The 12,566-nt window shown below is 36.6% G+C and overlaps 1 protein-coding gene across 2 annotated transcripts in view; it reads left to right on the top strand.

Annotated features, from left to right (window-relative positions):
* Nucleotides 1-8,005, top strand: part of ralgapa2 (Ral GTPase activating protein catalytic subunit alpha 2) — a 564,918-nt gene extending 556,913 nt beyond the window's left edge. For both annotated transcript variants that reach the window (XM_072581416.1, XM_072581412.1), the window contains one exon: nt 1,818-8,005. The gene's annotated coding sequence lies outside the window, so the exon portion shown is untranslated. The remainder of the gene's footprint in view (nt 1-1,817) is intronic.
* The last annotated feature ends 4,561 nt before the right edge of the window (nt 8,006-12,566 follow it).

Below are 12,566 nucleotides of genomic sequence, written 5' to 3'. Positions count from 1 at the left end.
ATTCCGATTCAACACGTGCTTTTTCTCATTTTCTCTACCCTTCACTTCCTCTAAATCCACCTCTAATAACCAAGGAAAACGCCTAATTGGATTTGATTTAATTTATATAACTTTAACAATCCGAAAATTACAAAATCCTTTCAGATCACTGTTTGTAAACACTAATTGCCACAAACAACTCTCTGAAAACTGATTAAAATGTCACACTATCACAACACAAAAAACATAAAATATGTTTGAAATAAACAAATGATATATACACTATATATATATAAATTATATATTTCACGGATAAGTATATGTGAGTGTGTATGTCTATGTGTGTATGTATATTTCATAAAGGTAGCTGTTATAGCTCTTGTAGGTTGTTCTGCAAGAGCCCTGGAATCACGTTTCTTGATTTGCTTCTATTAATACCATAACAATCCAGACAGAAACAGCTAAGCCAACACATTTTAAATATATGTGCATTAATTCCAAGGCTGCAATTTGTTTATGTTTCTGTCATCTTTGCTGCCAGGTCAGGATTTGTTTCACCCACATCATGCCCAACCACAAAACTGGCCTCACTCACTGGTCACGATTCAGGAAGGGTCTTCAAATTTGTGCCTATTTTTTCAGGCACATAGACAGTATTTCACCTGTTTTCAAAGTTTAATATCAAGAATATTTAATTTACTAAGCCAGAAGTCTCTCATTGCCAGATTATACTCCAACAAGTTTATTTATTTTCGCAAGGTTTAGAAGCACTGCTCCTTTGTCAGGTGAAGTGGAGGGGCATGCGCAAGCACAGAATATATAGGTGGAGAGATAATGGCATGATAATTCCAGCGTCAACAGATAAGTACAAATGGTGTGAGTGGCATGTCGACAGGCTGAATAACAAATCTGCAGGTGATCAAAAGTATCCGATGGTGTGGCATCACCGATTTAATTTACTAAGAATTGATTATGCGCGAATGAAACTAACAATTTTTATTCATTTTCAGTTATTTTAAATGAGGCTGAACAGGCTGGGGCTGTTTTCCCTGGAGCGTCGGAGGCTGAGGGTGACCTTATAAAGGTTTCCAAAATTATGAGGGGCATGAATAGGATAAATAGACAAAGTCTTTTCCCTGGGGTCGGGGAGTCCAGAACTAGAGGGCATAGGTTTAGGGTGAGAGGGGAAAGATATAAAAGAGACCTAAGGGGCAACCTTTTCAAGCAGAGGGTGGTACGTGTATGGAATGAGCTTCCAGAGGAAGTGGTGGAGGCTGGTACAATTGCAACATTTAAGAGGGATTTGGATGGGTATATGAATAGGAAGGGTTTGGAGAGATATGAGCCGGGCGCTGGCAGGTGGGACTAAATTGGGTTGGGATATCTGGTCGGCATGGACGAGTTGGACTGAAGGGTCTGTTTCCATGCTGTACACCTCTTTGACTCTATGTGGAAAACTGGAAGCTCTTATTAAAATTGTTTCTTTATGCTCATCAGCCCATTTTAAGATGTCTGGCTAAAACTGCATCAGGTTATACTTCTTAACTAAATCGAAGACACAACTCTGTCAAATACATCTCAGAATAATTTTTTTCAGGTAAAGGGATAAAACACAATTGTTATTGGTACACTGGTCAATTGTGACAGTTCATGAAAGATTTTGCATTTGTAACTGAATTTCATCTGAAATTTGAAGCCTAGCCTAACCAATTCAAGTTCAACATATCTTAGTGACAATTTATTGTACCCAAAACAGTAGCTCTTCTATCTCAATGTTTTTTAAATTTATATTTATTTGAAACAACAAATTAATTCACCCTTTTTGTGTAATTTTTCAGGTTGTCTTAATGGGAATCTAAGCACTGAAATGCCCATTGCTGTGGGAACTGACCCTGCAAATCAGGATTCCCCACCACTGCCACATGCCACAAAAAACAAGGTCTCTGGGAAACTTCGTTGATCTGCCAGTTCTTTAAGCAAATCTTCAAGCTAAAAAAAACTTTACACAGACAAGTTGTGAGCTGAGGCTTGCTTTCTAGCCTCTTCAATTTGCATCTGATATTCTGTTCTTAAAATGACATCTATTTTGAATGGGATTTGAACCCTCCTTCTTTCTTTGAAATCAAGTTAAATTTCAAAAGCAAGGTACAGAGAGAGAATGGTGTAAACCTGAATGGCACTAGAAGGTTCCAACACTGGGGTTGACCCATTTACAGTATAAATGTCAGCATTGTGGAGGAGGTAGGCGACATTGTTGTGGAGAGGGCATCATGACCATACTTCCAGATATCTTGAAATGGGTGCATGATGTCATGCCCATACCATAACAACGGTAACTATAGCATATGATATCACTTGCACCATGAAGTCATTGCTAGCTGTTTAGAGAGGCCTTTGAATTATGACCACACTCGGGACTGTTGAGCACAGGTATTATGTTCAGTGACAGATTGAAAATGGACTCAGCTTACAGCTCTGTGATTATGACATTGAAGTTATCATAATGCTAGCCAGACACTCTTAAACCTTGAGTTAAAACCACAGCCTTCTTAATATTTTCGGTTAATATTATGCCATGATGGGAAAATGAGGCCCCTTCTTTCTCAGTAAAAGTAATGAGTATCAACCAGGAATCTTGAAAATTTGAAAAATTAGAAGTGAAATTGTCTAAACACACTCAGCAAAGATTACTTGTATGAACATTATGTTTTCTGTATAAGGATGTTTCCAGTGGCCTCTATTTTGGTCTACCTGATTTGCCAGCCTTCCAATCATCAACAGGCTCTCTTCTCATACTCCTGCTCCTTCATTCCATATAATGTGACTGTTTTGATGCTCAAGTGTAAGATAGTTAAAGTTTAAAAAGTTACCTAGAATTGTAAGTTAATAAAAGGTTACTGCTGTGGTCTTGTAGATTAAGTGAAGCACCGGAACCAGTGAAGCAATCACTGAGCCATTCACCCACATGTCAATTGTCTCTCTGCATTTGACTATTTGCATTATGTTTGAGTAATTATGTGCCAGGAAAGCAAAGAGAAAATGCTTTTTAAGTTATCTTTTATTTCCTGTTCCTTGTAAGACAAATTTATGACTACAATCAAAGAAAGAATAACGTTCAGATTTCCACATAAGGCATACTTGCCCTTTTTAATATTTACGTTGATCTTAACTTATTTTGCTCTTACAAGTTACAAGCACAAATACAACAGGAGGATAATACAAAACAAGCAGTTGAGCTAATTTGGAGATGAAAACATATGATGCATAACTTATTTCATGCCTAAATGGTGCATTACCATGCAGAAAATATTTATTGGCAGCTCTGACAAGTTTTCAACCTGGAACTGTTAACTGAGTTGTCTCCTGCGCAAGCCATATCTAATTATAAACTGTATTCATTATTAAAATGGCGAAACATGAGAGTTAAAATTCTTGATGTTCGATTCTTACACTGTAGATTTTTATTTATCTTGTTTATGTTACATGCATCCCCAGTTATTTAGCTGTCAGTTCAGAAAGGAATATGGCCATGATGGAATAATACTTCTAAAGGTGCTGCAATATGGAATCCATCATTCAGTCTTGGCCTATTCCAAAAATTCTAAATCAACAGCCATAAGGTTGTTTTATATTTTTGCCACCCAACTGCACTTTTAGCCACAGCTTCAAAGTACTGAATGAACTAGTTGCTGTTAATTTTCATCATTTTGATACATTTTGCCATGAGAAAACCTAGAGGCAAAACGACTGCACACGCAGATAATTCATTTGGACTTTTCAACTGAAGATTAATTGTCACTTTTTGTGACTTGAAGATTGTGACAAATGGAGCAGTAATTTCATTACCATTTTATCTGTTTTTTTTGTAGCTCATTTCATTTTTTATCATCCTCCTGGAAACCTTTCTGTCTTCCTGTATGCTTCAATCAGCATTGACATATGGGCTATCTGGACTATTTATTGCTTAAATTATGTCTTGTTGAGTACTCTAAACAGAAGAAATGTAAGAATTTGATCTTCCAAGTTCTATTGAAGTCTACTAATGGGATTTTTTTTACAGGGAGAACTTTAATGTTCTGAAGTGATGTTACTTATGTGTTTATCTTTGAATTATATGACAGTACTGTTTCTGTTGCACTTGTTCTTTGTGTATCAGTCACGTGAATGTGCTCTTTGGTTGTCAAATGTATAACGCTTTATTTTTATTATATATGTAAATATGGAGTAATATTTGATAAGCAAAATATAAAAAGTAGCCTTTGTAAGTTATGATTCACCTCTTCCATCTTGCTGCTGGTTTTAGTCAATTATTGTGCTTCTTGAAAGATACAGCCTCAGGTGATTTGCACTGAGCATATGGAACATAAATGCAGTCTTGTAGTGTTAACATAATTTTTGTTTGAAATGGCATCCTTCCTTACCATGTTACAGCTAAAAATTGTACCTTCCTATAAAAAATCGTTTCTAAATAGTTGTCAGCTTAACTTTGATTTATCTATCTTTTTAAAGAATCTTTCTTATTAAGAACAGCTTTTAAAGAATGTTTTCTTTAGAGGTGTGTGACTTTCTAGTAATCAATATTATAAAGCAGAATTAAAGAAGTGCACTCACACAGCCTTTATATATTTCCTAATTTACACTGTCCAACCTGAACTTGAAAATGCCATGTACTTCCTACTTCTGTTGATGACTGAGATCCTCAGTAACTAAAGGATTAATAGATGTCTAGATAAATACCATCTAAATTGAATGTGTGTACTCTTCTTATCTGAATTATACCTCAATTACTTAATTTATGCCCAGATATGTTGATCAGTTTACATCATGATATTGTTAACCACAGTTCATGGAATTGTGAAGATTTTAGTTTATGCATGTCACTAGTTCATCAGGCAAAATGTGTTTGCAAAAAATTTCCAACTTTCTACTTTTCAGTTCACTTTGGATTAATAGAATTGATCCCACTGAAGATTATGTCTTCCATTAAGTGAGCAAACCTGCCCTCTTCTGAATTTTCTTCCACGTGTCAATCACTGTAAACTGGATATAAACATTTAATCCTTTTGGTTAAAGTTTCAGTCTTAGCTGACTGTAATACAATACAGCAGTATACGAATTCTAGTTAGTTTAATTCAGAGGTTTAGTGTGGTGACATTCAAAAGCAATAAAAAGTAGAAGACTCTTGTGCCTTTATTACAGTTATATAGCTCCAAAATACTTAAGTGTTCGTCAGAGACTTTCAAACCCTTATTAATGTATATATTGTCTAAAGTTTTCTCGTCACACTGGACATTTTTTAAACATACATCAGTTGCCAAAGAACTCTTAAATTGCTGAAATATGTCCTTAGTCACTCCTGTAAATGCTGAGTGCAGACATTCTGCAGTGAAATGTAATGCTGATTACTTAACTATGTAGCCTTTTTACCAGGAAAAGGTTGTAAAGCAATTTGAATATTTAACTTGAAATATTTTCTATATGAATTTAAAATAATATTTTGTGGAACCAGATTAAGTATCTCAGAGTTCCTCTTGTTAAACAAGTGACTCTAATTTTGTAGAGACACTGGTCTTGTGGCATTTTATTTTTGAATTTCCATCATATAAGCTCTGAGGTTTAACTTTGGGGCTTGAGGAAGAGATGGGTGAAGAATTGCCTCTGAAGCATGATTAATTAACGATGAACAACTAAAATGGATATTTCTCTGTATCATAAAGTCTGGGTAACTGACTTCATCAAAGAAACATATCCAAGGAAGTGTTGAAAAGTCATACTATTTTGTGTTTATCTAAAATACGTTCCAACTAAATTTAAAATAATAATCAATTTTAGTAGGTTTAATCTTCAAATACCTCTTGAATTTGTTTTTCAATTTGAATAAGAACATCTGACAATTTGCAGTTTTGCATTTTTTTGGTGACCTATTGGCAAACGATAAGTAGTGCTGCATTACATAATATTGTATTTTATTATCTAATTATTAAACAGAAGAGCTGGAGCGTTAGGTAACATTTAGATTCTCCAGGTTAAGCCGTACCATCTATCAATGTCAAGCAATGTAGTTGATAGAAATATTTGCATATTTTGAAAAGTTGTCTCTTCACCCCAATACATTTCTGGCCCACATCCAACTTATGTCTGAACCAAATTTTGTTTATTCATCGTGGATTCCCATCTGACTGCTTTTGCATTATTTCTTCTCTGTCTCCCTCCTTAAGAAGGTCTCATTGTTGCTCACACACTACCGAAGCAAGTAATGCTATTGCAAAATTCCAGTTAGCAGCCTTGAACTACCAGTGAATTTTGTAAAACTGATAAATAATTGGTTTTAAAATTCGATGTTTAAAAATGTGAATGTTGTAATTGGTTTCATTCTTTCTTTGGAGTCTATCAGTGATGGGATTAATTATTAACTACACATCTAGAAGATCTTAGTGAGGCTTCTTAGTACATTCTTGTTATACTTTAGTTTGACTGCCTCAAATAGAAGAACTTTTTAAAAATCTTTTTGATGCACCATTTTGTTGTAGCACCATTTCATTATTACACTGCTCTTACTGCTCATCATGCTAATTTAATTGTTGTTCAACTCATTGTGTTTTCTCAAAGGATAACAAAACCTAAAAATGCAGTACCAAAAGCATGAACCACCTCTTCCAGGTGATCATGTTCCAACATGGCAAACGCCATTGGAAATGTATCTAAAATATCTAGCATTAGTATAATGAAGTATAATTGGATCATCAGATCTCACAAAATGATGGGTAAACAGACTACCTTGTCAATGCATTTGTATAGTCATCTGTCAGAAGCTTCCTCAGAAGGACATCACCACAGTTCTGGAATCTCGTGACTTATATCATTCAAGGAACAATTGTTAACCAATAAACTACTAAATACCACTGATCAGAAAACTCCTTTTATCATGGACAATGTTCCTTTCAGTCTTTTCACTCTCAAATATGATCACATTTGTACACTTTTCTGAGACTTTGCTATTGTTAATTGGCTTATTAAAAAGAGAAATCAATATTATTTTTGTTCTCCCACCAACCAGAAAAGACTACTTGTGCATTAACATACATTTTAAGTATTGTTGCTAAGGACTGAATATGTTTACTATTAAGTCTGAAATTTAGAGATGCATGTGACGTTTTTCTTGACCTAAACCTATCCTGAATAAAGACAGGTAGATAATAGTAAATATATTAAAACTAATAAAATTATTGCAAATTATTATTTCAAAATGTAGAAATGCTGCTGTACTTCCAACCGTAAGGCAAAATCAAGCTAATTGGCTGAAGTCACCCTGCTGAACTAATCTTAAACACCACTTAAAGCAAGCTAGTGCAGCTTGAGATATAATGATTAGCTTTTTAGAATTTTAAGAAATTCCTTTTGAATTGCAATTCATGGAGAATATTAAAGGTATGTATTAGTCTCTTAATACTCAAAATCTCAATTGTAAATGTAAAAGATGGTCTAGAAAATATTAGTTTAGAATCCAGCTATTTAAGTCTGAAGATGCCTGCTGTGGGAGATTTCTCAATGTATTTCCTGCTGCCTCGGTAGAAGTTTTGGAAAGTGAGAATCGCAGTTGAGCCAAGCATTACAATTTGTGTTGTGTACAGTGGTAGCATCTCTTGTCTTGTTCTGCCTCACTAAATCAGCACAAAGTGAATGAAGAAAAAAAAAAATCAAATAACTGGAAGGAGAAATGATCTGGAGACTCACACACAAAACACTTAGATGTTTGTTTGAAACGTTTACAAAGATTTAATCATTCAAGTCTTTGCCATCAAATATGAATAAAATTAGCCAGTCTTGGTCTTTGATATCACATGAATAAGTTATTTTAGAGGCTGTCTTTCTGTTGTGCATTCTGTAAAATATGGTTTATGAAAGGAGAAAGCTTGAGGATGCTTATCTGTATTAATATTATCAAAAATATTTTAAGATGAAAGTTCAGGATGCCTTTGTGAATTGTTATGAAGAGAGACATCATTAAAAATCAAGTTTAAACTAATTGCTGTTTTCTTTGAATGCTTATTTTATTATTGCTAATGCAATTACATTAAAGTTCCACTGTATTTACAGAAGGGAAATGCAAAGTGAATTCCAAAATATTGAATTAGTTACTAATTTTTGTGATTTTTTTTAGTGTTTATTAAATGTGTTGGTCTGCTGCAAGCAAATTTTAGTGTTGCTTTTCATTACTTGATGTCAGTTTTCAAGATAATATTACATAACATGACTGATTTTAAACAGTGGCGATCTCATGAAATTTAAACAGGTTCTTTGTATTGTGCTGCATATTTTAGTGCAGGATGATGTTGTTTTATTAAAAATATGTAATAGAATATAAACAAGGTCAAAGGAAAGAAAAGGTTCATTTGTATCCTGCAGTGCTACTTGTTTTATTTTAAATTACATTCTGAGCTTTTTTTTCAATGTTACTTAATATTTTATGTACCGAGATGAGGTTACCCTACTTCCTGATCACTGCTATCTCCTTTCAACATCATGCTGCAAAAACAAATTCTGTCTTTTTGCAGGAAGCATGCTTATATCATCTATTATAGTTTACTTCCCCAAGTCCAAAAAATGCAAACTTGAACTGATACGTTGGACAAATGCTTTAGTCATTCATTCACTGCACCATGTAAAATATCATTGGGTTCTGCTTGCATTTGCTCACAATTTCAGTGGCATCATGGAATGTCATCTCTTCTCTACTGAAAACATCTCCTTAAACTTCTCACTCCTGGCTCCTCCACCCTCACCTGCACAAATGCAAGGAGCTCATGGACAACTTTGTAGCCAAGACTGAGACTATCTGATCAACTGCCTCTGCAACATCCCTCCTTTCTCCTTGTCTACTGACAAAAGTTCATCTCAAGTTGATTGATTTGTTGTCGCATGTACTGAAGTACGGTGAAAATCTTTGTTTATGGGGTTTAGGGTGTAGGTTTGCTTGCTGAGCTGTAGGTTTGATATCCAGACGTTTCATTGCCTGGCTAGGTAACATCATCAGTGGCGACCTCCAAGTGAAGTGAAGCTGTTGTCTCCTGCTTTCTATTTATATCTTTCTCCTGGATGGGGTTCCTGGGGTTTGTGGTGATGTCATTTCCTGTTCGTTCTCTGAGGGGTTGATAGATGGCATCTAGATGTGTGTGTTTGTTTATGGCGTTGTGGTTGGAGTGTCAGGCCTCTAGGAATTCTCTGGCACGTCTTTGCTTAGCCTGTCCCAAGATAGATGTGTTGTCCCAGTCAAAATGGTTTTTTTCATCCGTGTGTAGGGCTACGAGGGAAAGAGGGTCGTGTCTTTTTGTGGCTAGCTGGTGTTCGTATATCCTGGTGGCTAACTTTGTTCCTGTTTGTCCTACATTGTGTTTGTGGCAGTCCTTGCATGGAATTTTGTAGATGACGTTGGTTTTTTCCATGGGTTGTACTGGGTCTTTTAAGTTTGTAGCACACAAACCCACCAACACTCTCAAACAAAAACAAACTTACACAAACTTAGCGAGCAAACCTACACCCTAAACCTCAACCTGAGCTACAAACCTTGCAAAAATCTTTGTTTACGAGCAGTGCTGGCAGACCATTGGAAGCAAGGATGTACAGATCAGAGGTTGTAAAAACACTTAGAGGCATATAGGTTACATTACACTGGATGTGCGCTAGGTGCGATCAATGTCACTAAGATCGCCATTATTTGATGCAAGAGAGTCCATCAGTCTAATATCAGCCGGGATGAAGTTGTTGTGTTCAGGCTTCTCTATCTTCTGCCTGATGGAGAGGTTGTAGGAGATCATTACCAGTTACACCTGTCCCGCTCCTGAACCTGATGGCTATTCCTCCAAAGATACTTGAGTCCCACCAATTTCTTGCTCATTCCCAATTTCCTGCCCTTGTCCCATATCCTTGGATGTAATGATATTTCAGGTGGTCATTCAATTTTCTTAAAGGTTTCCAGCCTCAATTACTTTTCCAGATTCCCACCACCGTCTGAGTTGTTTTGCATATCCCCTCTTACTCTTCTGCCCCTTACACTAAGACTATACCACCTCATGATTGACCCCTCAAGTAAGGGAAGCAGCTGCTTCATAATTATCCTATTCATTCCCTTCATAATCTTATACATCTCAATCATGCCCCATTCCAAAGCTGCCTTTCTTTTAAAGAAAACAGTCCAATCTGTCTAGCCTGTCCTTGTAGCTCAATTGCACCATCCCAGGTGACATCTGATGAGTCTCCTCTGTATATTCTCTAGTGCTATCACATCCTTCCTGTAGTGAAGTAACCAGAACTGCACACAGTACTCCCACTGTGGCCTACCAATGATCTGTACACCTCCAACATGACCTCCTTGCTATTAGATTCTATGCCCAGACTAACGAAAGCAAGTGTCACATATTCCTTCTTATCCTATTCACCTGGTCTGCCGATTTCAGGGATCTGTGAATAATTACCCCAAGATCCCTCTGTTCCTCTGAACTACCCAGCGTCCTGCCATTCATTAAGTGCTCTGCCTTCTTGTTTCTTCCAAAGTGTATCACCTCACACTTGCTCGAGTTAAATACCATCTGCCACTGCTCTGCACATCTGACCAACCCATTTATATCTTCCTGTAACGTACAACCATCATCTTCACTATGAACCACCCTACCAATCTTGGTGTAATCTTCAAACGTGACCCCCACATTTTCATCTATATCATTTATGTATATAACAAACAATTAAGGTCACAGTACTGATCTTGTACACTGCTAGAACAGCCTTCTATAACGACCTTTGTGTCCTATTACTAATCCAATTTCTGATCCATCTCTCCATGTTTCCCTGAATTCCAAAACCATTAATTTTCTCATTCAGAATTTTCTCCCATAGTTTGCCCAGCACTGACGTGAGACTCCCCCGTCTGTAATTTCCTGATTCATCTCTACCACCTTGTTTGAAAAGTGGAACCACATTCGCTGTCCTCCAGTCCTCTGGTATTTCCCCAGCGACTAGAGAGGAGTGATTTGCCAGTTCAGTGGACAATAAATAATAATTTGTTTTGGGAATATTAGGGAAAGAAATATTCATGTTCTGAGCTGCATTTTTTAGAAAATCTTTATTTTCACTAAAGCAGTGTAAGTATGCACCATTTATTTGTTCATTGGAGGTAGCTGTCGCTCACGCAATGAGTATTTATTGTTTATCCCTAAATGCTCAGTGAAGATGATGGTTGGGCAATGTACAGTCCATTTGTTACACTGTGCCATGGAGGCATTTTATAGAAATTGCTTGTGTATGTGGCCTGATGATCCCAAGTGGAGGCAGTTCCTAGTTGTTCCATGTCTGCTCAGCAAAGAGAGATACATTGGTGGTGAGCTCCGTCCTGAATCACTGATAGCCCGTGTGATTTAAATACACCTGCAGTGTTGTAAGTTAGGACCCTCTGAGGTTTCAAGCCAGCAACAATGAAGGAGCATTTGCTAAATGAAGATGGTGTGAGACTTGGAATTGTGCAAAGTGTAACCAGAAGAAATCTACATTTACCTTTTAGTCAGGGAAGAGGTTTACTTGAAGTACATTGATAAATGAAAATTGGCTCACTCTGACCAGAGGTATATCAATTATTTTGAAAGGATGAAACTTCTGATGTAAACCATGCCGCCTTCCCCCGTCACAATTTGTGGTGTTATTGAAATATAGCCAGGAAATTACTGACTTTATCAATCCTGAGAGAAGTTATCAGTTTAATGAAATAAGTGATGATCAGCTTGCAAAAAGATACATACATACATCCATTAAATTTAGTGCAACACTAAAAATATATTTAATTTTATATTTAATTTAAAATGTAATCAAAGCTACCATGCCTGCCATCATTTCAATTAATGGTGTGACTAATTTGCGGGACTCGTTGTAAGAGAAAGTCTTAAGTGCCAAGCCATTCTGTCGGTCTTCAATGTGGAGTATTCGGTGCAGGTTTGTATTGTTTTAAATAACGGCGCTGAGCCTCTGAAAGCAAGTCAAAATCTGCCGTGTATCCATGGCTTAAAAAAAAATCCTTCTGAATACACAGTTGCCATTTAGTTAATGCTGGGGCAATTGGGCGGTAACACAAAAAATAGAAAGTATTCACGGTCCCTCGTGTGGGCTGGTCACCTGCAACTTGCCTCCCCAGTGTGCATCCTGACTAGGTCCTGGGACAGAGTTGGTACTAGCGAGACGAGAAGCTCATGAAGACCCAAGGACGGCACAACTCCTGTTCAGGCCAGCGCTGCCGAAGAGTGCCGAGCTGTGACTGAGCCCATTAGGCTATTGGACCGGAAGAATTCTGCTACCGTTTTCGGGTCCCAATCATTGCTTTCACATGAACATCACTTATCCCTGATTTGTTATTAATGCTGTAGTTTACTGATGCGGTTTCCCTAGAAACTGCAAAGGAAGAACTTTACCAGGAAAAATATATTAAGTTTAAATTCCAGACATCTTTTATATATTTAAAAACCGCAAGAGTAATGTATAAATAATAACGTTCTAATTTTTATTGCATCTTGCTGTCTCTTGGCTCTTCCTGCTTTATGGCTATAATG

This window comes from Chiloscyllium punctatum, chromosome 11 (assembly GCF_047496795.1).
Source record: "Chiloscyllium punctatum isolate Juve2018m chromosome 11, sChiPun1.3, whole genome shotgun sequence".
NCBI lineage: Eukaryota > Metazoa > Chordata > Chondrichthyes > Orectolobiformes > Hemiscylliidae > Chiloscyllium > Chiloscyllium punctatum.
This window is presented reverse-complemented; position numbering and strand designations above follow the sequence as displayed.